Source organism: Pipistrellus kuhlii, unplaced genomic scaffold, assembly GCF_014108245.1.
Source record: "Pipistrellus kuhlii isolate mPipKuh1 unplaced genomic scaffold, mPipKuh1.p scaffold_m20_p_3, whole genome shotgun sequence".
Classification (NCBI taxonomy): Eukaryota; Metazoa; Chordata; class Mammalia; order Chiroptera; family Vespertilionidae; genus Pipistrellus; species Pipistrellus kuhlii.
In genome coordinates, this window is record NW_023425529.1 from 122,826,567 (window position 1) to 122,850,291 (window position 23,725).

At 34.6% G+C, this 23,725-nt stretch overlaps 1 pseudogene; it reads left to right on the plus strand.

The window, feature by feature from the left end:
- The first annotated feature begins 20,754 nt into the window (after positions 1–20,754).
- On the plus strand, positions 20,755–23,354 carry LOC118729647 (annotated as a pseudogene).
- Positions 23,355–23,725: the final 371 nt, after the last annotated feature.

Consider the following 23,725-nt stretch of genomic DNA (forward strand, 5'->3'; position numbering starts at 1 on the left):
AGTTATTAACTTCCATTATATTTTGTGATGTGTGGTTATGCAGATAGAGAAATTGTTATGTATGTATGTACATGGTTAAGTAGGTAGGTAAATAGAGTACAAGATGAGAAGCAATCATTATCCATTTCTATGAATATAAGCATTGTATTATAAAGATAGTATTACGTGTTTTAGTTGGATAAATGAAGGCGGTTATATCTACTTGATCATCAGAACAATACTCCATTGTCATACTTTCCAAGTATAAAGTATAATAATATCAGCTATCTTTTTTGCTAATCTATCTTACAAAAGCTCACTTATTCATCTCTTTGTTCATAGATAGATGTATTGAAAGACTTTCCTAAACCTCTGAAAAAGATTTTCTTTAGATCAATTTATTTGCACAATTGCTTAGTTATGCTAACATAAACAAGTCATACTTTAAATATAATTTATGCTAGAAATACATTGTTTAAGGGTAAAATAAAGATTGAATACATTTTTAGCTTGTTCATTCAAAAAGCAAAGCATCATCTGTATAAGTAGCAGTAAATTAATTTTCTATTCAAAGGACTTTTCAACAAAAACAGCAGAAAAGAGTTCTTTTATTTATGATCCATAGAAATCTACAAAACAAACAACACTTTTCTCCCTTAGTAAGAAAGACTATTATCTTCTCAGGAACCAATACCTAACAAACAAGGATGAATGATAAAGATGTATGGTTTAGACCAATTATATTGAAGAGAAACATAGATAAAGGCTGTGGCTTTGTTTCAATTTCAGACACATCTCTTGGACTAGAAACCTGAAACTATAGTTATGAAGCCTCAACAAAGGAATATAGGGAATTTTAAAAAACAGTATGTGAGCCTATTTTTCTTTTACATTTATATCTTGAATTGAAATATTAAGAATAAGTCAATCAAAACAACTTGATAGAGTTAAAATGATATGTACTTTGACTGAAAAAGTAAAAAAGCTTATAAGTAGTATACCCACATAATGTGAAATGGAATTTGTCTATTTGTGTATTTTTATGATTGCATAAAATAAGTTGACTAAGCCACTTTACTTCTCATTTTCCTATTAACACAGTTCATTGTAATATACTACATAAAGACATTTATTTCTTGAATTAGCTGTTTATTTTATTTGTCTATATCTCTAATCTTTATGCAAAAGGATGTTTATCTCTTTATTTTCATTGATAATATTGGATACTATATTAATAAAACTTAGATACCGATTCTCTGTTAGGCATGAAGAAGGGAAAGAAGTCAATGTTGATAGACAGCTTGTGACATTGCTGTTTAGTGTGTCTTAGAACATCGACAGAAGCAGGTTTTATTGGGAAGTTAATGATTTTAGTTTTGGAAATTCATAGTCTGTGGTTTATGTGACTCCTCCAATTGAAAATGCCTAAGAAATAGTTTAGAAAATAATTTTTGTATATCTAAAAAAACCTGATTTAGTTATTACTGAATAAAGAACATAGTCTAGGTATTGGGTTTAGTGTGAAAGTTAAATGAATACATTTTAAAATAAATTGTAGTAATACATATAAATATTATTTTAATAACCATAGTGAGTCTATGTGTATGATCTACACCATGAAGAACTATGTCATGTTATGCTTGTTTCTGCATTGTTTATATTATAAAACTACAGTAATTAAAACAGTATGATGCTAGAATAGAGACAGACATATAACAGACAGCCATTGAACAGAATAAAGAACCCAGAATGAAAACCCACCTATATGGTCATGTTTCCATGCCTGTGCATTGAGTGTCTGCCCCCTAGAGGTCAGTATGCATCATAGCTACAAGTCAAAGGGGAGAAAGGTTGCTTAGGCTTTTATATATATAAATAATGTTTCAGTTATGCAAGATGAATCTGTAGTAGAAATATGCTGTACAGCTTAATATCCACAGTTAACAATAGTGTATTTAAAAATTTTTTGAGAGTACATATCATGTTAAGTGTTTTTACAAAGACAAAAAAGGACAAAGAAAAATTTTGGAAGTTATAGTTATATTTACTACCTTAATTATGATGATGGTTTCATGATTATATGCATATCTCCAAATTCATTAAATTATATTACATACATTTAATATGTCCAGGATTTTGATTATCTTTTATACCTTAATAAAATTGTTTAAAACTTTTTTAAAGAAAATTGATATGTGCTTGCTAAATGAGTAGGCTAGAAACTAAGTACCAAAGCTAAAATCTAGAAGTAAGTGATGGTATAAGAATTATGCTGTTATCACTCATCACCAAATGCTTGTTTTGCTGGATATAATTCACATTCCTGAATCAGATCAACAACTTTCATATTACTGAATTGGGCATTTTTTTTTTATTAAAGCAATCTTTATAGGTTTAGAAAATATATAGTATTTCCTGTGGCTATATAACACCAGCTCAGCCCAGTCTCAAAACATATTTTCTACTACTGCTTCTACTTGCTGAAACTAAAGAAATTGATTTTTTGCTGAACTATTATACATGGGTATTCAAAAGTAGATTTAGAGTTGTAAGCACAACAGTTTATTCTTATATTAACCTACTTTTGCTCACTCCTGTATAAATAAATTTAGATATTTTGACTCATTTTTGAGACTTTTTATCTGGTCTATACAAAAAAAAATGGAAAAAATGTAAAGTACTTAATATAGAGATTAATAGGATGAATTAGTTTATTTCTGGTATTAAATTATAGAGAAAACATTTACTTTCTGATAAGAATTCCCATTGATGGAAACAAAAATACACATATAAGTGTATTAACTGAGTTAGGGAACACTTGCCTACCCGTCTTTGAATAAATTCTAAAAGAAAACCTACAGGAATAATATCACTGATAATATTATATCTAAAATCTATTTTTGGATCTTCTGCCAGGACTGCTAAGAAAGTATTCATACCAATTGTGGAGATTTGTTTTGTGATTTGACAAATTCTACTTAAGAATTGTACTTTAAGAATAATTTCTTTTACATATGCCAATAAACATTCATTAATTCTAAGCACATGCTGCGTAGGATTTTCAAATTTTTTCTAATGCAATTCTCTTAAATCTAAGTGAACAAAACAACAATTTTCTTTGATGAATTATCCCCTGATAATATTTGTATTCTTTTTAAGACTTTTATCACTGTCTTCTTGATGGAAGAGAGTATAGTTATGCACTTCAGATGTCATTGTATAGAAGAGTAGAAAATAATATTACAAAGGGTACTGAATTTAAATCATTGTAAAAAATTGTTTAGGACCAGAAAAAAATCATATTCAATATTGATAAACACATTTCAAACCAGTAAAAATGTATAAATATAATTTCTTAGAATAATAATACCTGGCTCATATTTTAAAATATAATATCATGAGTAAAAGTATATTTCTCCATTTAGTAGACTTATAAATATTACTATATGTTTGCATAGTTTAATATTGTACTGAATAATCATTTCAGAACTCAAAGTTATATATAATTAACCATGTCTTTTTGACCTTGGAGAAATTAAATTTGTAGGCTTAATTTCTTTCTCTATACAATAGTTTAATCACACCTACACTAATTACCTTTATAGACATTTTATGAGATGAATAACATTACTGCTGATTCAGAAGTGAGATTAAATATATTATTTTTCAGAAAAGATATGTTATACTTATCAAATATTATATGATAAAGGATTGTCTCAATAATAAAGAATTCTCATTCTCTGAACCTAAAGAGCTTGTATCTAAGGTATCTTGTATCTAGGGTAGAGGAGTGCCTAGAAAAAAAGAAACTCTCAAAATAGACTAATGAGGTATATACACCATGGACTTTATAAAAATAATGCTTTAATCTGCTTGTTAGGATTGTGGAAGTTTTCTGTATAAGGTGGACTTTCAACTGGGCTTTTAAAAATTAGTAAAATTGCAATTAAGAAGAGGTGAGATAGCCCTGGCTGATATGGCCCTATGGTCAGCGCATCCACCCACACACTGAAGGGTCAGTCAAGTGGGTTTAATTCCACATCAAGAACAAGTACTTCAAGTACTTGGGTTGCAGATTTGTTCCCAGGGCTCTAGTTAGAATGTGTGCAAGAGGGAACCCATAGTTACGCCTCTCTCACATCAATGTTTCTTTCCCTCTCTCCCTAAAAATCAATGAAAAATATATATGCTCAGGTGAAGATTAACCAAAGAAGAGAAGAAGAAGAAGAAGAAGAAGAAGAAGAAGAAGAAGAAGAAGAAGAAGAAGAAGAAGAAGAAGAAGAATAGTGAGGCAAATAATACTATTTAAATGAAACATGATGAACTAAGTATTTCTGGACTTATGGTATGCAATAGATATAGTACAAGATAACATAACTACCATATTGGCTTGATGAATTTTTTTTCCTGTAGGCAACATAAGATTTTATATGATTCTCTCATTTAGTACTATATATAGTGCAATTACAGTTCAGTGGTATAACCCAGCTTCAGGAAACACAAACACACAAAAAAAAAAATCCCTGAAAAATATTTATGGAAAAATGTAAAACCAAATTTGACATCTTCTGTCATATGTTTTTACTGTTACTTTTTCCATTGCAGTTTACATTAAATATTCTATTATTCTTAGTATGTTAATCTGCTAGATATAAATGTAAATTTAATTGCTTTCTTTCTTTCATTTCCAGATCATTTTTTACAGATGTATAAAAATACATCTGATTTTTGTGTTGATCTTGTTGCTTTGTCTTTAAGATCTGGTAGCTTTCTTAGAGGATTGCTCTTTCTATAAGATCATGTCATTTCTAAATATATGTAGCTAAACTTCTTCCTTTCTAGTTGGGATGCCTTTGTTTTTCTTTCCTAATTGTTCTGGCTAGAACTTCTAGTATAATATTGAACAACAGTGATAATTGTGTAATTGTTGATCATAATAGGAAATTTGCGTTCTTACTTTTAGCTACAATATACATAAAATAAGTGGATATAGAAAAAGAATAATAGTTTTTGCCTTAGCCACTTTCACTCAGAGCATCAGCCTGCTGACTAAAGGGTACTGGGTTTGATTCTGGTAAGGGGCACGTGCCTTGGTTGCTGGCTCACACCCTAGTAAGGAGCATGCAGGAGGCAGCTAATCCATGATTCTCTCCCATCATTGATGTTTCTATCTCTCTCTCTCCCTCTCCCTTTCTCTCTGAAATAAAAAATATACAGGCAAAAAATAATAAAGTTTTTTTCCCCTTTGAAACAATTTGGATTAAATATTTAGTAACAGCTCCTTTTAAAAAAGAGAATGAAAAATATGTTGATTTTACATCAGGTAGATGCAGGAACAGGTTATTCACATGTTGACATTTTTTACAAACATTGGAACAGTTGCCTGGAACCAAGTTTACTTAATGTACAATTTTTTATTCTTTGAGCATCCAAAGTTATAAAATCCCCCTGCTTTGTTCCTTATCTTGTAAGAGCTCATGTATCTTATTAGAAATTGTTTCAATTAGCATCCTTACCAGGTTCTCAACATTTTTAGTTATTGAATGATCCTTAACAGAGATTTCAAATTTCATTGCCTTATCAATGGATTTATAATCATATACAAAGTTACCTTCACTTCATTGCTAACAATTAAAATCACCTTGAAATGATATCTATATCTTTATAGAGCACATGGACTCTGCATACAATGCAACTAAATTAACATTCTCTTTAAGATTTTTTTAATTAGATATCATGATGATATCATAAGGATATTATAGAAATTCAGTTGTTCCAAACAATACAAAATATAGATAGGACTACTATTGCTTCTTTGAATACATGCTAGAAATACTCTATTTACCTTTAAATTGAAAAAAAATAAAATATAAATAATGAAAGTTTTGGAGATTTTAGAGAATTAAAATAATCAAGGATCTTAAACCCCAAGATGCATAGATCTTTTTTTAAAGATTTTTAAAAAGATGCATAGATCTTTTTTTAAAAGAAGGAAAAAAATCCATGGTGCTCCCAGATAGCTCAACAAATGTTATACAATATTAAAAAAAAAAAAAAAGTTTGATCAATGGGGGTAAATTATAATAGATAAATTTAAATGTCAAGGCTAGTTGTTATTCACAGTTGCAAACAAACATTCACAGTCCCAAACATTCGAAGTATTATTATAATTAATTTTTTAATGAAATAGAAAGATGATTATAGCTAAAAAGTTTTCGTTTAAAACTATTGCTTTAAAGAGCATAAGTTAATCATTTTTACTTTCTAATATTACAGCATATGTATTATATTATGCTATTGACAATTTAAATGCTTTGAAAATCTAATTATGACATAATATTCCAAATTACCTTTATGTAGAATCTCAAAGTTGTTTATGTCTACTTCAATAAAATGATATAAACAATTAATTCACTAATATAATAAGAATAAAGATAGCCTTGTTTACAAGTGTGGTTATATAAATAAAAACATTCAGGCAAATCTCCATGTCACTTGTCAACATTGTAATATCTTACCAATGATATGTGGTTAAAAATGTGGATATTTTATAGGGTTGATATTGATCCATTATGTTTTAGGATCAAAGAGTTTTTTGTTATCCAGTGGGGCTTTCCACCCAGGATATGTATGTTAAAGGAGTTGGCTTCCACCAGCTATTTTGATTGAACCAATTTCTGCATATTAATAATTAGCTTTACACTTAAACATTTGGCTTGTTCTTCTTGAATCTATCTATATAATAAAAGCCCAGCAACCATTACTGCAGAACAACCAAAATGACTGGTGGACTAGTTGCTATGATGCTCACAGACCACCAGGGGTCAGATGCTCAATGCAGGAGGCAGAGGAAGGGGCCACAGTGAGGCCTGGAGGCACACACTATGTCCCAGGGATCCCAGGAACCTCAAACCCAGAGCTTGTTTTTCAATACAAATTAAAAAAAAGTGGGCGATGCTGCCACCCTGGGAAGCAAGGCTCCATGAGGAAAGGCCTAGCCCAGCTGCTGCACCACAGGCTCGCAGGGACTTACCGGTGACATGCTGGAAGCACAGCTTCTCCGACTCCAAAGCTGGTCTCACTGACCACTGCTCCCCTGTCCAGCTCCATGGAGGACACAAGGCCACCAGGTCGCCTCAGCTTCGCCTTCCAGCTTCTGGCATCCTGCCTGCACCTTCATATACTATGTGCACTTGGGGGTGTGACTTTGGCCTCCCCAACCACAGCATAGCCAGAGACGGGCAGGACACAGCCACCAGGGAAGTGGGCCTCAGCCATCAATAGGATATCCCCTGAGGCCTTCCAGACTGAGAGAGGGCAGGCCAGGCTGAGGGCCCTCGCAGTGCACAGATTTCCGTGCATCGGGCCGCTAGTATATATAAGAGCCTAATATGCAAATTGTTCAACCAGGAGTTCAACTACTCATTATGATGTGTGGCTGACCACCAGGGGGTGGTGCAGAACATGGTGGGCAATGGCGATGCGGCCTTGGCATCAGGCGTTGATGGAGGTGCTGCTGGCCTTGATGGGCCCTGATGAGAGTGGGACTGTGGAGCTGGTGAGCAGGCAGTACCAGGCAAAGGTGGGTGTGAGCGGGGGGCCAATCATCTCAACCGATAGTGACCAGCGGCAGCAGCGAGGGGCCTGACCCTGACTCATTGCCCCACAGGTGGTGATCAGTGGTGGCCGTGAGTGGTGGGGCTGCTGCCGGCTCCCAGGAGCTGAGGGAGCTAGGTGGGGAGCCCAGCCTTGATCAATTGCTCTGCGGGCAGCATGGTGAAGCAGGTGAAGGGGCAGCTCCAGGCTATGGCGGGGTGCCAAGTTGGGCTGTGGGGCTGCGAGGCTGGGGGCATGAGCTGGGGCTTCAAGGCTGGGAGCAGGAGCTGTAGCCCAATCTCCGCAAGCCACCCTGAGGTACTCCCACCCATGCAGGAATTCATGCACTGGGCCTTGAGTGTGTTCTAAACAGACGAGAGACCCACTGCATGAAATTTGTACATGGGTAGGGTCCTTAGGCCTGGCCAGTGATAAGGGCCGATAGGGGCCTTCCTGCATCTCACGCTGCCCCCTGTTGGCCAGCGCACATCATAGTGAGTGATCAAACTCCCAGTCTCCGGTCGAACTCCCAAGGAGACACTTTGTATATTGGCCTTTCATATATATATATATATATATATATATATATATATATATATATATATATATATATATATGCCATATATTAACATTATCTAATTTCATTAACCTTACAAATAATGTTTGTATCTATCTTATCTAGCCATTTCTTCCATTGCCCTAACCAGAGTATGTGTAATGTTCAAGCCAACTTGCCATACACAGGTGCAAAAGCAAGGACACAGCAATCTTACTGTATGCACTGTGCAGGCGCTCCTTTCTATAACCCAGATATTGATGTCACTATTTGGCAAGAAGCCTCTTCTGTCTAAGTTAGTATAAAGATGTGTTACTGACCAGCGGGTGGAAGGCTGCTTGGTTGGGCTACTTTTTTAGCAGTGGCTCCTATATCTTCAGCTGCTTTGTGGGGCTCCTTTGAAGAACTATTTTATCTGATGGCTCCTTGTTAGCAATGGCTACTTGGTTCTGCAATAAAGTATCTCTTCTTTTCCTGTAACTGCTCTTATCTTCTTCACCTAACACCAGGTGTCCGAGGATGGGAGGCTCCCACAGTTGATGTAGTTGGCAGGATCAAGGAGGAAAATGCTCCCACAATTAGCACAGTGAGCAGGGTGAGCAAGATTCAGGAGTAAGTGCTTCAACACAGACCAAATTGAAAAATACCCCGAAGTGCAACATAACCAGAAATTTCATTGAATATCTGACCTACACAGACAGGAGCTGCATTGGGAATCACATACGAAATTTCATTCTAAATAATAGATGTTAGATGCTGTATGGTAAAATAAATTTATAGGAGAATAATTTAGCGTATCACATATTATTACCATGGCAAGATAATTCCTCAAAATGCTTAACAGATGCCAAAAGAAAGTATATTTGTTTGTTTACATTTTATTGTATAATAATTCAACATTAATAAGAGAACTTTTGTATAATCCCAGAGAGAACATAATAGGTTTGAATATACACTCAGGTAAACCTTTCAGATTCAAGTAAAATTATTGTATTTTCAAAAAATTATCAATAATAAGTTAATCCCTTATATAATTCACTTGAATCTTAGTTTTGATTTTTTTTGGTATGTATGTATGATTTTACATACAAAGAATATCCTTTCTAATTAATAATATTATTTAATATAAGAATCAAAAAATGATTATTATACTTAATTTTAGCAATTATATTAACCACACTTATGGTGATTCTATAGTAGTAATTATGATAAGATATTTAGAGAATTATAAGTTCCAGGTACCATGTTACATGCTTTGCAAAGTTACCCATATCAGCCTCAAAAACTTTTATGGTGTAGCTATTATTAAGAACAAATTTTGCATATGATGACACAGACTTATTGTTAAATATGTTTTTAAAATTTACCTTTATTATTGAAAGTATAACAGATGTTCCCTTTTTCTCCATTATACCCCTCCATCCTGCCTCTGCCCCACCCTAGGCTTTTACCACACTATTGTCTGTGTCCATGGATTATGCTTTTTTTTTTTTTTTTTTTTTTTAAAGTAACAAAGGTATGATGTGTGGGAGCAGAAATCCCAGTATCAGCCTGACCCAAGGTCTTGTATAAATACAAGTAATAGAAAATTTGTATCAATATGTTTTTCAAAATGCAGGCCATAACATAATAATTATGCTTCATCACCAAGATTCTTAAAAAAAAAAAAAGCTTAATTATAATTATCAGAACATATTCGAGTAATATAATTGTCTTGTAAATTTATTTTTAGTTATACAGTGTCTGTTAGTTAAACACTCTACCAGAGATAAAAATGTTTAGATATTGAGTCTATTAACTATAGAAAACAGTACATACACCATCAAAAAAATTACTGAACCATCTATAGAGGGCAAAAAATCTTTTTTTTTTTTTTTTTTTTTTTTTTTTTTTTTAGCACTAGAAAGTGAGAGTTCATGATCGGTCTTCTGGAGAGGGTAGAATAAGTCCATTGATTTGTGGTTACTTGAACAAAATGCCATTATTCATTGTACAGGAAACAGGATTCACTTTCTATCAGGTAAGGGTTCCTATATCAGCATTGCTCCACAGGCATGGTTCTTTACAGGTTCCAGCTGATTAATTCCACTCAAACAAAATAGTCAGTTTTGGTGTCTCCTAGGCAAGTGCTGATGTTTGTTGTTTGTTCAACATAAGCAAAGTTTTCCTTACAGTTCTCTCCTGAAGCTCGCTTGGATTGAGACAATAGAATGACACAAAAGAATGATAGATAATTTGATTTTCTTAATGCACACCTCTATCTTGGTTTTGTTTTTTAATAGGTAATGTTGTATTTATCTAGGAAATTCTTTTATGCAATCATCTGATGTATCAATTTACAAGATAATGACTACAACGTATAAGACTGGTAACAATATATTTTATAAACAACAATGATTACTAAAGTCCTTTCATTTGGTAATTATTATACATAAGATCTTTCCTGAGTCTTTGAGACTTATTTATATATCTAACAGCAAATTTAGTAATGAGAAGCTTACAGCAGAGACAAACAGGAAATAAACAAACAACATTTAAAAATTGGAAAATAACCTATAGTTGTTAAACCAAAAGTGGTCTAATGACCCTGTTATAGTAATAAGTAATGACTGAGTGGAGGAAACTAGAATTGTTCTTAGAAATCAATTTATAAGAATTTGGCCAATAATCATCTTCGAGTAATAACTGGACAATGGAAGCATTGACAAATTTTTATGGCTTTTTACATTTATAATCATGAGCTGAACAACAATTTGTTTTCTTAAAATATTATAATTGATTTCAGAGAGGAAGGGAGAGAGAGAGAGATAGAAACATCAATGATGAGAGAGACTCATTGAATGGCTGCCTCCTGCATGTCTCACACTGGGGATCCAGTCCGAAAGCCGGGAATGTGCCCTGACTGGAAATCAAACCACGACCTCCTGGCTCAGCCACTAAACCACGCTGGCTGGGCACAATGAGTTTTTTGTTTGTTTTTAACAACTAACCACATATATGGTAGTGGTTTTATAAGATGATAATGTAGCTGAAAAATTCCTAATGTCATAGTGGTCATAACATTGCAGCCTAATGCATTAAGATACAGTAGTAATGCCCTAGGTCTTCACATTCACTCACTGTTCACTCAACTGACTTACTCAGAGTAACTGCCAGGATATCTTCAAGATCTGTTCAAGGTAAGTGTCATCAACAGATATACCATCTTTTAAATCTTTTATACCATATTTTTACTGTGCCTTTTCTATGTTTAGATACACAAATACTATTGTATTATATTTGTCTGCAATATTTAGTATAATAACAAGCTATGTAGTTTTATAAGTGAGTAGAAGAGGCTATACCAGCTAGGATTATAAAAGTGCACTCTATAATATTCACACAACAAGTCACCTAATGACACATTTCTCAGAACATAAATATGTCATTGACACATAACTGCATACAAAAAATTATTGTTTGTTTCAGATAATAAGGAAATTTAAATTTAAAAAACAAGTATGTTCTAAACAAATCAATTTATAAGACATTAATTGTATCAGTGTTTTCACATCAATATGAGTATTTTTTTTAAAGGTGAAAAGAATGCATTCACTGAAACATAGTTACATGACAAAGAAGTCACCTCTATCTAATTAAGCTAGAAGGTCAAAATTTCTCTTTAGATTTATCAGGCTTATTACTATTCTTAGTTCACTCTCCCACTCCAAAAAAGAAAAAAAAAGAAAAAAAAGAAAAAAAAAGACTTCTAAAGATAATTTTAAATTAAGTAAAGTAGAAAATGCTAGCCAAAACTTATAAATTTAATATTTTTCCTTTGGTAAAAGTAAAAGATTAAAACTTCTAATTTGTCAGAGAACTGTCCAGAAAATATCAAAAGTGATATGATGAAAAGACATTTTAATAGTTTCAGTATGGGATGTGAAAGCAAAAACAAAATAAGTTCAGTTCACATTGATTTAAAAAACCAAGGAAGAGTTGTCTTGTCTTGGGTGACTCATTAATCAGAGTGAACATAAAGTTGTAATATTGTAGAAAAATATTCATACTATTATAATTATGAGTAAATATTTTCTTTCAGTGAAAAACCCTTTTAGTTACCCTTTCGATTATGTAGGACCTCAGGAAGAAGTATACACGAAGAACATACTATATATTCCAAGTTAATAATTTCCATTTAACTGTCAGCCCTTCAATATCTGTTAAAATATTATATCTACTTAAACATATACAGAGAGTCATCCTGGACAATTTTAGAATAAAATATCTTGAATGTTTTCTATTTTAATCTTAAATAGAATTAACCTTATTAAACTAATATGCAAAAGTTAATTCTACCATTTTTGATTTAAGCTTTATATACAACAAATATGCCCAGGTAGTATTAAGAATATTATAAGAGAAGTAAATGTAAAATATTATATTATATATGAATAAATAAAAATAAAATAAGTAAAAATAATTGTTTTATATTTGTTGTAAATCTTAGAGAAATTCTGATGTTCTTACAATATTCTCTAGAAATAATAATGCTTTAAAAACTTTCAGCCCTGGCCAGGAGGCCCAGTTGTTTAGAGCTTTGTCTTGTAAACCAAAAGGTTTCAGCTTTGATCCCAGGTTGGGGTGTGTATGAGAGGCAACCAACTGCTTTTCTCTCTCACATAGAAGTTTCTCTCTTTCAATCTCTCTCTTTCTCTTTCTTCTCTAAAAAAAAAAATAAATTAAATTAAATTAAAAAAGGCAATAAAATCATATTGTCAGGTGAGGATTAAAAAAAAACTTTCAAATTTCTGATTTGCTTACTATATCTTTTGGAAATAAACTTTTTGTTAAAACTTTTAAAATTTTAAAATAAATTGTAAAGTATAAAAATTAAAGTTACCCTTAAATAACAATATAATAATTGATTGACATTTTATCATTCATTATTATAATTGAGTTTAGTTGAACAGTTTTTAAAAATTTAAACATTTATTAAAACCTATTTTCAGGATAAAATATTTAGGATATTAATTTTATTTATGTTTTCTCTGAGAAATTAAAACAAGACTCTCATAAACTAGAATATGAAAATTACATTTTTATGCTATGATAGAATCTTGGGGAAGAATTGATTTTTAAAAATTCACCTTGATTAGATACATTTTGTATACATTTTATTTCTTTTTACATAATATCACAATTTAATCATTAAATGAGCTTCATCTCTTACTATCTCTTAGTCAAGAGATAAGTAACCGAAGTCTTAACTACAGCAGATTTTTTTGTTTTTGCTTTAGATTTTTCCCATAATTGAAGACAATCAGAATTTTCCTTAGAAGGCAAATGCATTTAAATTAGAAATTCATTTAAAAAATATTTAGAAATCTTTATGTTGTATTGTAAAAGTTTATGAGTATTTGTAACTTTCTATAAATTTATAATTAGCATCAGAGCTACCATGAAATTTGAGAGTCTTATCATTAGCTTAGTTGTTTCTTTTTCTACCTAGTATTATGTAGACCTGGACTAGATATTCCCAGATATGGAATTCCTTATGGAAAGGGTGAAAGCTGCGGTAAATGTTTCACCATTTCTGTGTCTATGTTTGCCACACAACAGGTCAAGAAATTATGCTCCCCAAAAGAAAGTAAGATAATTTTTCCAAAACAAGTACAGGGAAAAAGGGAAGCAAAATAAGACTGAAAGCTTAGTGGCAGATGAGTGATGGTCAAAATTAAACAATAAGTCATGAGCTTCAGTAACTCAGAGTTATAATGCCTCAAACAATCTCAGTAAATGAAATAAACTGTGATCGTTCAAGAATAAAGGAGAGCTCAGTCAGTCACCACTGTAATTTTCACCCGGAGCACAAGATCACTGAGGACACAAACCGAGCACCAAAGGCACATGTAAGCCTGTTGTTTCTGTGAAGAAGTCCGGCAACACTAGCACCAGTAAATGAGGCTAACAGGTAATTTTGGTGGGACTTCTAGAATATCTATTATAATAAAAGCATATATGCAAATCGACCGAATGGCCGAATAGCAGAATGATCCTCCAGACAACCTTCCTGACGAAGCAGGAGCTGTGAGGGCGGCTGAGGCAGCAGGAGTGTGAAGGCCTACTCTTGGAAGGAATTTGTGCATTGGGCCTCTAGTCTGAGAATAAAACACCAAGCTAAAGTACTACTCCTATGACGGCTTTCAGAGAAATTGGGGTAACCTCTTCCTCACTCTGCTCTGGGGTGGGGTCCTTAAATTTTCTAAAAAATAATAATAATAATTTTCTGAAACTCACAGGGTAGAATGAGTGATTTTTGTATTCCTGGAATTACATCCCTGAGTTTCCAAAGTCCCATTTCCCTTGGTGCAGTCATAGAAGTGTCTCTGGGGTTTCAGTAGAGCTAGAAGCAAAGCCTGTGTTCAGAATTGTCTTTCCATGTTGGAGCTTGGTCCAGGTTAGCATCAGGCTAGAAGCCATACATTAGTCCAGTGTGTGTGTGTGTGTGTGTGTGTGTGTGTGTGTGTGTGTGTGAAGGGTGGGGGGGGGGGGGGCAGGTGGCCATGGGCCACACAGGAGAAAGCCAGGAAGCTGGGGTGAGAGAGCCTGAAAGCCAGGAGTCAAGTGCAACATGTCAAAGGCAACCAAAAGCAACCATCAGAGTGAACTCCTTTGTTTAGGGGAGCAGATATTCCAAATTTAGAGCCTGTGCAGGGGCCATGCCCTTTCAGGCCAACGACCTGTCCCCAGGTGTGACTGATAGATATGTACCTTCCCAACAATAGACTCACACCCAGTAAAGTCACCCCAACCCACTGGGCGTGAGTCTATTCTCCTCCTTGTCCAGTCCCTTCCCCCAGCCACCTGCAGGGAACACACTGCCTGGAGAGTGAAAAGCTCTAGCTTCCTGGCGAAGCTGCCCCAATGACATGCCTATAACATTTGGCCTTCTCTTTATTCTTTTTTCTGTTTTTAAAAACTGGGTTAATTACTACAGCATCATGACCACTACCACCACAATAATAATAATTACATAGCTGAATCTATTAATTTTCCAAACAAGGGAACACACACCAGTTAAGAAATGTACTGAGTAAGTTGCTGAGATGGATAAAAATATTTGTTTTGTTTTGTTTTATTTTTAAAGTAATTTACAAAGGGGTAAAATCATGGTGATTGCTTTAGGTAAGCGTGGAAACTAGCACATTGAATAAAATGAAATGACTTCATATGGCTATACTGTTCTTAAGTCATGAAGGAATCGTTAGTTTGGTTTAGTAAGTGAATGTTTGTTCATTCACATCATTCATATCCATGGCACTTTCTCAGTTTCAGCTGTTTACAGCCTGTTATAATAATAAAATCTAACAGTCAGTTTTATTACATTTTAGGGAAGTGATATATATATATATATATATATATATATATATATATATATATATATGAAATAGATTTCTTAGTATGCATCTCTCTCAAAAAATCAGAGCACCTCTGACTTATATAGTGTCAAAATGATTTGTCACGTATACATTGACTCTTCTCTGGAGCCCGAATGCCAAGAAAATTCACTATTTTAAAATCCCAGTTTTTTTTTTTTCCCCCCCCCAAGATAAAAAGAACAAAACTACTGATAGTTTTTGTGGCATTATTTGCTAAAATTAGGTTAGTGTGAATGCAATGTTTTCTTTCCCTTGCTAATCTGTTTGTATTAAAGCAGAGAGATATAAGAAAATGAACTTCTCATAAATTATTTCATGAGCAAAGCAAAGGAGAACAAACAGATAACAGCTATCACTGGTGCACATTGTTAAAAGAAGCTTTACTAATCTTAGGATAAAAAACGATGTCCCAGGTGCTTATCAGCAAATTCAATTACAAATGCAAAGCCAAGAAGTTTATAAACGCAAAGCTCAAATCAGGTTTAGATGATTCTGAGGAATCTGGGCTGCTTTTTTATGAGTCTTTACCTAACCTTGATGAGACACAAGTAAAATGGAAATCACGCATTCAGAGGCAAGGTACACGTCTTAAAAATAATGGAACTGGTCTGCAGGCAGTGGCTTAACTGGCAGACTGTCACAGCGTGCTGCCTCATTAGGATAATTCCTGGAAGCTTAAGATTGTTAGTATAAGCAAGGCTGAAATACGCAGGTGATAGAGGCTAGAGGTAGGTATTCATCTTCAAACTAAACTGTTCTTTAAATAATGATATGGTCCACAGAAATTTTAATACTTAGATATTAGTCTCAAAAACTGTTGCCACAAACTTACTTTTATTTTTTTTTCATTGACACTACTGTATTACAGATGTCCCCTATGTTCTCCCCCGTTGCCCACCCCCACACAGTGAGCACAGTTTGCTCCGGTTACTTACACTATTTGAGACTGCTTTTACTTTATGTGCAGATATATGAATAAGCTATGTCTAATAGACATTTTACTTCTAAAATTATATTTTTCTTAACTTTGACCTAGTTTGGCATCGCAGTCTAGAGATAATCCTACTGGCATCATAGTTAACCTTTAAAATTCTTTACAATTTTGATTATTTCTCCAACTTTACATCCTTGTTTGTTTGTTTTTTAAATATATTTTATTGATTTTTTTACAGAGAGGAAGGGAGAGGGACAGAGAGCTAGAAACATCGATGAGGGGATGAGGGAGAAACATCAACCAGCTGCCTCCTACACACCCCCAACTGGGATGTGCCTGCAACCAAGGTACAATACATGCCCTTGACCAGATTCAAACGTGGGGCATTTCAGTCCACAGGCCGAAGCTCTATCCACTGAGCTAAACCAATTTCAGCTTTACATGTTTTTAAAATACTTCAATAGAATTCAAATAATTCTTATTATTTTACTTGGCAAAATGTTACTCTCTAATATTAACACTCTGTCATATTATACCTAGAAAAAGTTTTACTACTGTCATTATTTTTAGAAAATTTTATATCAATTAGGCTTCTTTGGAAATTACTTGTAATTTCATATGGTAACAGCTCATGTTAAATAACATAATATACCTCTATTGATTAAAATGTTTTGTCTTTTCTTTTTTAAAAAAAATGTTAAAATTTACATGTTAAAAATCTGATATGCACTTGCTATATTCTTTTCTCTGGCTGTTATTTTGATTTTTAATTATATTTTGTGACCTGTTATTAATTATTTACAGAGAATTTATTGATGGCCTATATATTTATTTGTAACCTTCATGAAGTCTAATTGTGATTACTTGTTCTGTTTAATCTAATGTGTATTTCTCACTCCTTTGACATTATTTAAACCTCTCTATTTTTGTTGGACTATACTAAAAATAATAATAATAACATTCTTATATTTCCCTAAAATTTAATAGGGTAATTGTCACAGTTAAACTCTAAGTGTATTGTTTACTGTTCAAAGTATTTTGAAATGGACTTTTTTTTTTTAATAAAAAAATAGTGAATTTTATTTAATAAAACATTCTAAAGAAATCAGTGTTTATGCTTTAAAAATATATTCAAAGGAATATATAATAATGAAGGAACTACTTTTTTCTTTTTTAGATTTGCATGAAAGACTATGGTTTTGGAGGAATAATAAACGTGCAGAAGTGAGCAGCTGAGAAGTATCATGAGGTCAGAGATATGTTATCTATAGATTGTATCATCCCAAACAAGAGAGAATAAGTAAATATTTGCTGAATGAAAAAAAAATATATTGAACAAACACATAATTAAATAATTTAAATATCGGTGACCACCAAGACCTGATGGATCAATATGGAGAAAAGAACAGCATGGGCAGAGAAGAATAGAGACCCCTGTTGCCACAGCCCTGCACAAGCTAAACCCCTCATCACACCTCCCCTTATGTAGAATTAGCCATAAAATAAAGAGAAAGGTGAAAATTTGAACTGTCAGAAGCTAAATTTGACATTCCTGAGAAGAAATTTGATGTGCTAAAGAATGTTTACAATAGGATAAATTCTTATCACTTGAAAAAATGTGGGCTGGAAACAGAAACTAAGTTTTATAATGGGAAATAAGGAAAGGTGGACATCTGAGTTCTGTAATTTTAATACGTCATATTTGCTGTATATGGGTCTCACTTCTGATTTCAAAAATTCTAAGGCAATTTGGTGAGACAACATATGATACTTGTCTTTCTCTGGCTAGTTTATTGTGGTTACAAGAATAAATTAAAAAACCCAGGGCTAAAACTAAAGAGTTATTAAGAGAATGGCCATCTCTCTCTCTCTCTCTCTCACACACACACACACACACACACACACACAAACACACATTCATAACTATGGAAAAGTGATGATAAGTAACTTATCATCACTTTTCCATAGTTATGAATGTATGTCACATTTTTTTTCAAATGCAACTATACAAAACTATACAATTTAAATATTCATTTTAACTTTATATATTTTCTCTTAGCTGTTTTAATTTGGAGGGAAACCAATGTTTTACTAAAAGTAAAACTGAACTTATTAGTGGATACCCTAAATGTATATTTGAATATCTCAGTATTTTATTTTTTAAAAATATATCCAAAGTAAAAGAAAGAGCATATTAAAAGACTGAGAACTATTTTTCATAATAATTTAAATATCAGTAGGAACACTACATTTTAAGTGCCTAACATTTATATAGTTTTTCTAATTTTATTTGATCAAAGTCTCTCTCTCTCTCTCTCTCTCTCTCTCTCTCTCTCTATATATATATATATATATATATGTGTGTGTGTGTGTGTGTGTGTGTGTGTGTAAAATTCTACATATTGTAAAAGATTTTATTTTTTTCTAAAAGCTCATAAGTTGCAGTTTCTTTCTCTGGTTATTTTTTGGCTGATACACATTTCTAGATGCCTCATTCATCAGCACATAATGTATGTGTTTGTGTGTGTGTGTGTCTGTGTGTCGATGCTGTAAAGGTGGCACATTATTTCTTTACTCTAGGCTTTTTAGATTAATGAGAAAACCAACTAAACTTGAGTTTAAGGGTCAGAATTTTCTGGTATCTTTCTTAACTCTTGCCTAAGGGATTACTCTTACTGCAGAAATTTTACATTCAGCCATAGCATACTCTGGGGGCATTTGTCATGATACTGACAAGCTAGATAAATGGTGAGTTAAAACCATGGATGAAGGTCAATAAGGACAAGTCCTAGGCAGTTAAATTAAAAGCAAAATAGCAATTATAACTCTACTTGTTTTGGAAAATGTAACTCAATTCAAATAGAGCTGAATCACTAATGAGAAGGCATCGATTTACAAAAGTAACTTTTGACTGCACAATAAGAGGCAATTAAATTGAAAACTTTATTTTTGTACAGGTTTGTTTGTTTCAAAACCTGTTGTCATCCTCACATCATATTTATGGTAGGTTTAACAGGATTAATAAGTCGAAGGAATTAAAAAAGAAACAATACACAAAGTACAAAGATAATTGAATGTGTGATAAATAAATACTATGAGTTAAAGCAAGGTGACATTTTATATTTTAAGCATGGAAGTGTTAGTTTCTTTATTTCTGACTTGCCAGTTTTAGCAAGGAGAATATAACTTCCCCTTTACTTTATTCTAGAGGTCTGGTGAATGAAATTTGTGCACTTGGGAGGGTCATTCAACCCAATTTGCCCCTTCTCACAATCTGGGAGCCCTCAGGGATGGATGTCCTACTGGTGGCTTAGGTCTGCTCAGGAAGAAGGCTTAAGCTGCAGTCTGGCCTCCCTCTATGGGAGGCTAATGGCTGATCAGGGGAAGACACCACCCCCCATCACTCCCTCCCTGCTGCTGCCTCTGGTCTCCCTCTGCGGGAGGTGCCCCTGCAATCAGGGGAAGGTTATGCCCCCTTCATGCCTTTGCTGCTGCCTCAGCCCTCACAGCCACTGCATCTTGCCTGAGTCTCACCTAGCTCTCATTGCCTGAGCCTCAGGCCCTCACAGTGGCCATCGGTGGCTTGCTGGAGCCCCAGGCTGGCCCTGGATAAGTGGCAGTGACCATCCAGAGTGCTCTCAGTCACCACCACCTAGTGGGGAGTATAGGCTTCCCTCCACCAGGCTCGCCTCCCCCACACCTGTCCCTGCTGCCCCTTGGCAGAGCTCTGGGCCAGCTGTGGGCAAACAGCAGCTGCCATAGCATCCCCAACACTGCAAGTCCCCGCCCACATCTCCTGACACTGTATGTCCCCATCTACCCTCTGCACAAGGAGCCTGCTGATCAGTCATTACTTTTATGGTGTCCGACCAATTTGCATATTACCTTTACCCACCCTATTATTAGATTGTTAAATATATATTAATCAGTCTTTTAATAGCATGTAATTGAAAGAAGTTCTAGGGGGTAAAATAGTCAGGTTTAGGGAGTTTTTGAAATAAAGAGGGTCCATGAGGAGGAAGGCTTGGAGCCCAGAAGTCGGGGTTTGGAGCTTCCCAAAGGCTCACATTCACAGAGAACTGAAGGTGCCACAGGAGAGGAAGACATCGCCTTAGGGAAGATAGGGGAAAGCCACAGGTTATGGGGAGAAAGGAAAAGAACTTTCACAGAGGATAGAGAAATGCTGACAAATGGGAGAAAGAGGAAAACAGATTGTTACAGGAGACAGAGAATTCTATCACTGTGGGGAAAGGAAAAATTAGGGCACCATGTGGGGTTTGAGCTTTGAAGCTGATGTAGTGAACGATCAGAAGGGAACATGGAGAAACAAAGAACTGCAGCCTTTACAGTATAAACCTTAGGAAAAAAGGAGTTTTGATCCCCCTCCCTACCTGGGAATCTGTACCTGTTTCCAATAAATTCCACCCTTTTCATTTACCATCTTTTGTCAGTGGCCTCATTCTATGAATCCATCTGGACAAGAACCCAAGAAAGAAACCAAGCTTGCATCCTGCTCAGGAAAAACCACTTGACTCATAATTTGTCTCTACATTCATTCAGGCAAAAGATGGCATCATATAATTTTATAGAATCTTAGATTTTTGTAGTAAAGGGTTTCTCTAAATACTTTGGCTTCTAGTTGGGCGACTCAGTTGGTTGGAGCATGAACCCCTGTACAACTAAAAGGCTGAGGGTTTGATTCCCAGTCAGGGCACATATCTAGCTTGTGGGTTTGATCCCTCATAGGGGAGTTTATGGGAGGCAACCAATTGATATTTCACTCTCTCTCAATCTCTCTCTCTCTTTCTCTCATCATTAAGCATATCTTCAGGTGAGAATTAAAATAAATAAAATTTATTCTTCCATATAGTGGAGTCCCTTTTCATTTTGATGATTCTTCTTTAGCTGTACAGAATCTTTTTAGTTTGATGTAGTTCCATTTATTTATTTTTTCTCTTTGTTTTTCTTGCCCTAGGACAGTGGTCAGCAAACTCATTAGTCAACAGAACCAAATATCAACAGTACAATGATTGAAATTGCTTTTGAGAGCCAAATTTTTAAACTTCTTCTAACATCACTTCTTCAAAATAGACTTACCCAAGCTATAGTATTCTGTTGAATAGCCACACTCAAGGGGCCAAAGGGCCGCATGTGGCTTGCTTGCTGCAGTTTGCCAACCACTGCCCTAGGAGATATATTGGTAAAAACTCTGCTATGTGAGATATCTGAGATTTTTGCTTCCTATGTTTTCTTCTAGAATTTTCATTGTTTCAATACTTACATCTAAGTGTTTTATTCATTTTTAATTTATTCTTGTATATACATAACCCATAGACATAGGCAATGGAGCAGTGAAGACCTGGAGTGGGATGAGAGCTGGGTGAGGGGGGTAATGGGGGAAAATATGGAACATCTGTAATACTCTCAACAATAAAAATAAAATAAAGTAGCCGAAACCGGTTTGGCTCAGTGGATAGAGCTTCGGATTGGGGACTGAAGGGTCCCGGGTTCCATTCTGGTCAAGGGCATGTACCTTGGTTGCGGGCACATCCCCAGTAGGGGGTGTGCAAGAGGCAGCTGATCGATGACTCTCTCTCATCGATGTTTCTAACTTGCTATCTCTCTCCCTTCCTCTCTGTACAAAATGAATAAAATATATTTAAAAATAAAATAAAATAAAATAAAGTAAAAATAAAATACATTACAATAAATAAATAATAGGCATTTTCTCTTTCCAGCCAGCGCAGAGCTATAGTTATCTCTCGGGACAACTATCACAAGCGTCACAAGACCAGAAGCTCTCCTGCAAGAAGAAAAACTATGAGCTGGGACGCCCTGTTGCCAACACTAAAATTGGACCCTGCAGCATCCACACAATCTGAGTGCGCGAGGGTAACAAGAAGTACCGAGCCTTGAGGCTGGACATGGGCAACTTCTTCTGGGGCTCAATGGTGTACGCACAAAACAAGGATTATTGATGTTGTCTACAATGCACCCAACAAGGAACTGGTCTGCACCAAGACCCCTGTAAAGAACTGCATCGTGCTCTTTGACAGCACCCTGTACCGACAGTAGTATGAGTCCCACTACGCACTGCCCCTGGGCCGAAAGAAGGGGGCCAAGCTGACTTCTGAAGAGAAAGGTATTTAATTAATTAATTAATTAATTAATTTAAATTTTAAATTAAATCTTTATTGTTCAGATTGTTACAGTTGTTTCTCTTTTCCCTCCCATGGCTCCCCTCCACCCGGTTCCCACCCCACCCTCTGCCCTTACCTCCCCCTCATCCATAGGTATATGATTTTTGTCCAGACTCTTCCTGCACCTCTCACACCTCTTTCCCCCTGAGGATTGTCAGTCCACTCCCTTTCTATGCCTCTGATTCTATTATATTCCCCAGATTATTATGTTCATCAGATTTTGTGTTCACTTGATTTTTAGATTCACTTGTTGATAGACATGTATTTGTCGTTCTTAATTTTTATCTTTACCTTTTTTTCCTTCTTCCTCTTCTTAAACAATACCTTTCAGTATTTCATATAATACTGGCTTGGCGGTGATGAACTCCTTTAGCTTGTTCTTATCTGTGAAGCTCTTGAAAAAGATATTTTAAACAAAAAACAATCAAAGAAAATTCAGAAGAAGTTTGATGTTCCCTTCCAAAACCAGCAGTCTTCCCGAGGAGCAGCTCCAGCTGGGCAAGCTTTTTGCATGCATCTCTTCAACCAGGCCAGTGTGGCTGAGCAGATGGCTGTGTGCTTCAGGGCAAAGAGCTGGAGTTCTGTCTGAGGAAATTCATGGCCAGGGAAGGCAAATAAATGCTCTTCCCTCCTATCTTAGCTCATGTAATAAAGGTGTTTTTTCTAAATAATACATGCATACATACATACATACATACATACCTTGGCCTACTTACATCTAAGAAAAATAAATTACCTTAATTATTGAAACCACGTTTCATTCAGATTTAGTTTTACTTCTGGCTCCTTTAGTCATGTGGAGGATAGGATAGCACTGACTAAAAATAACAGATAGTTTGATCTGGGTTCACTTTCCTGTCTCATACTTCTGCCAACACCTCATATGATTGCATCACCAAAATAGAGCTTCTGATCGATAAATTTAGTTTGTAATATAATTATCAAAGCTATGAAATCATTTACAAGAGGAAAGACTCAAATTTTGTAATCTACTCAATAATTCTGAAGCAGCTAGACCTACAAAAGGAAGAGAAAAAAA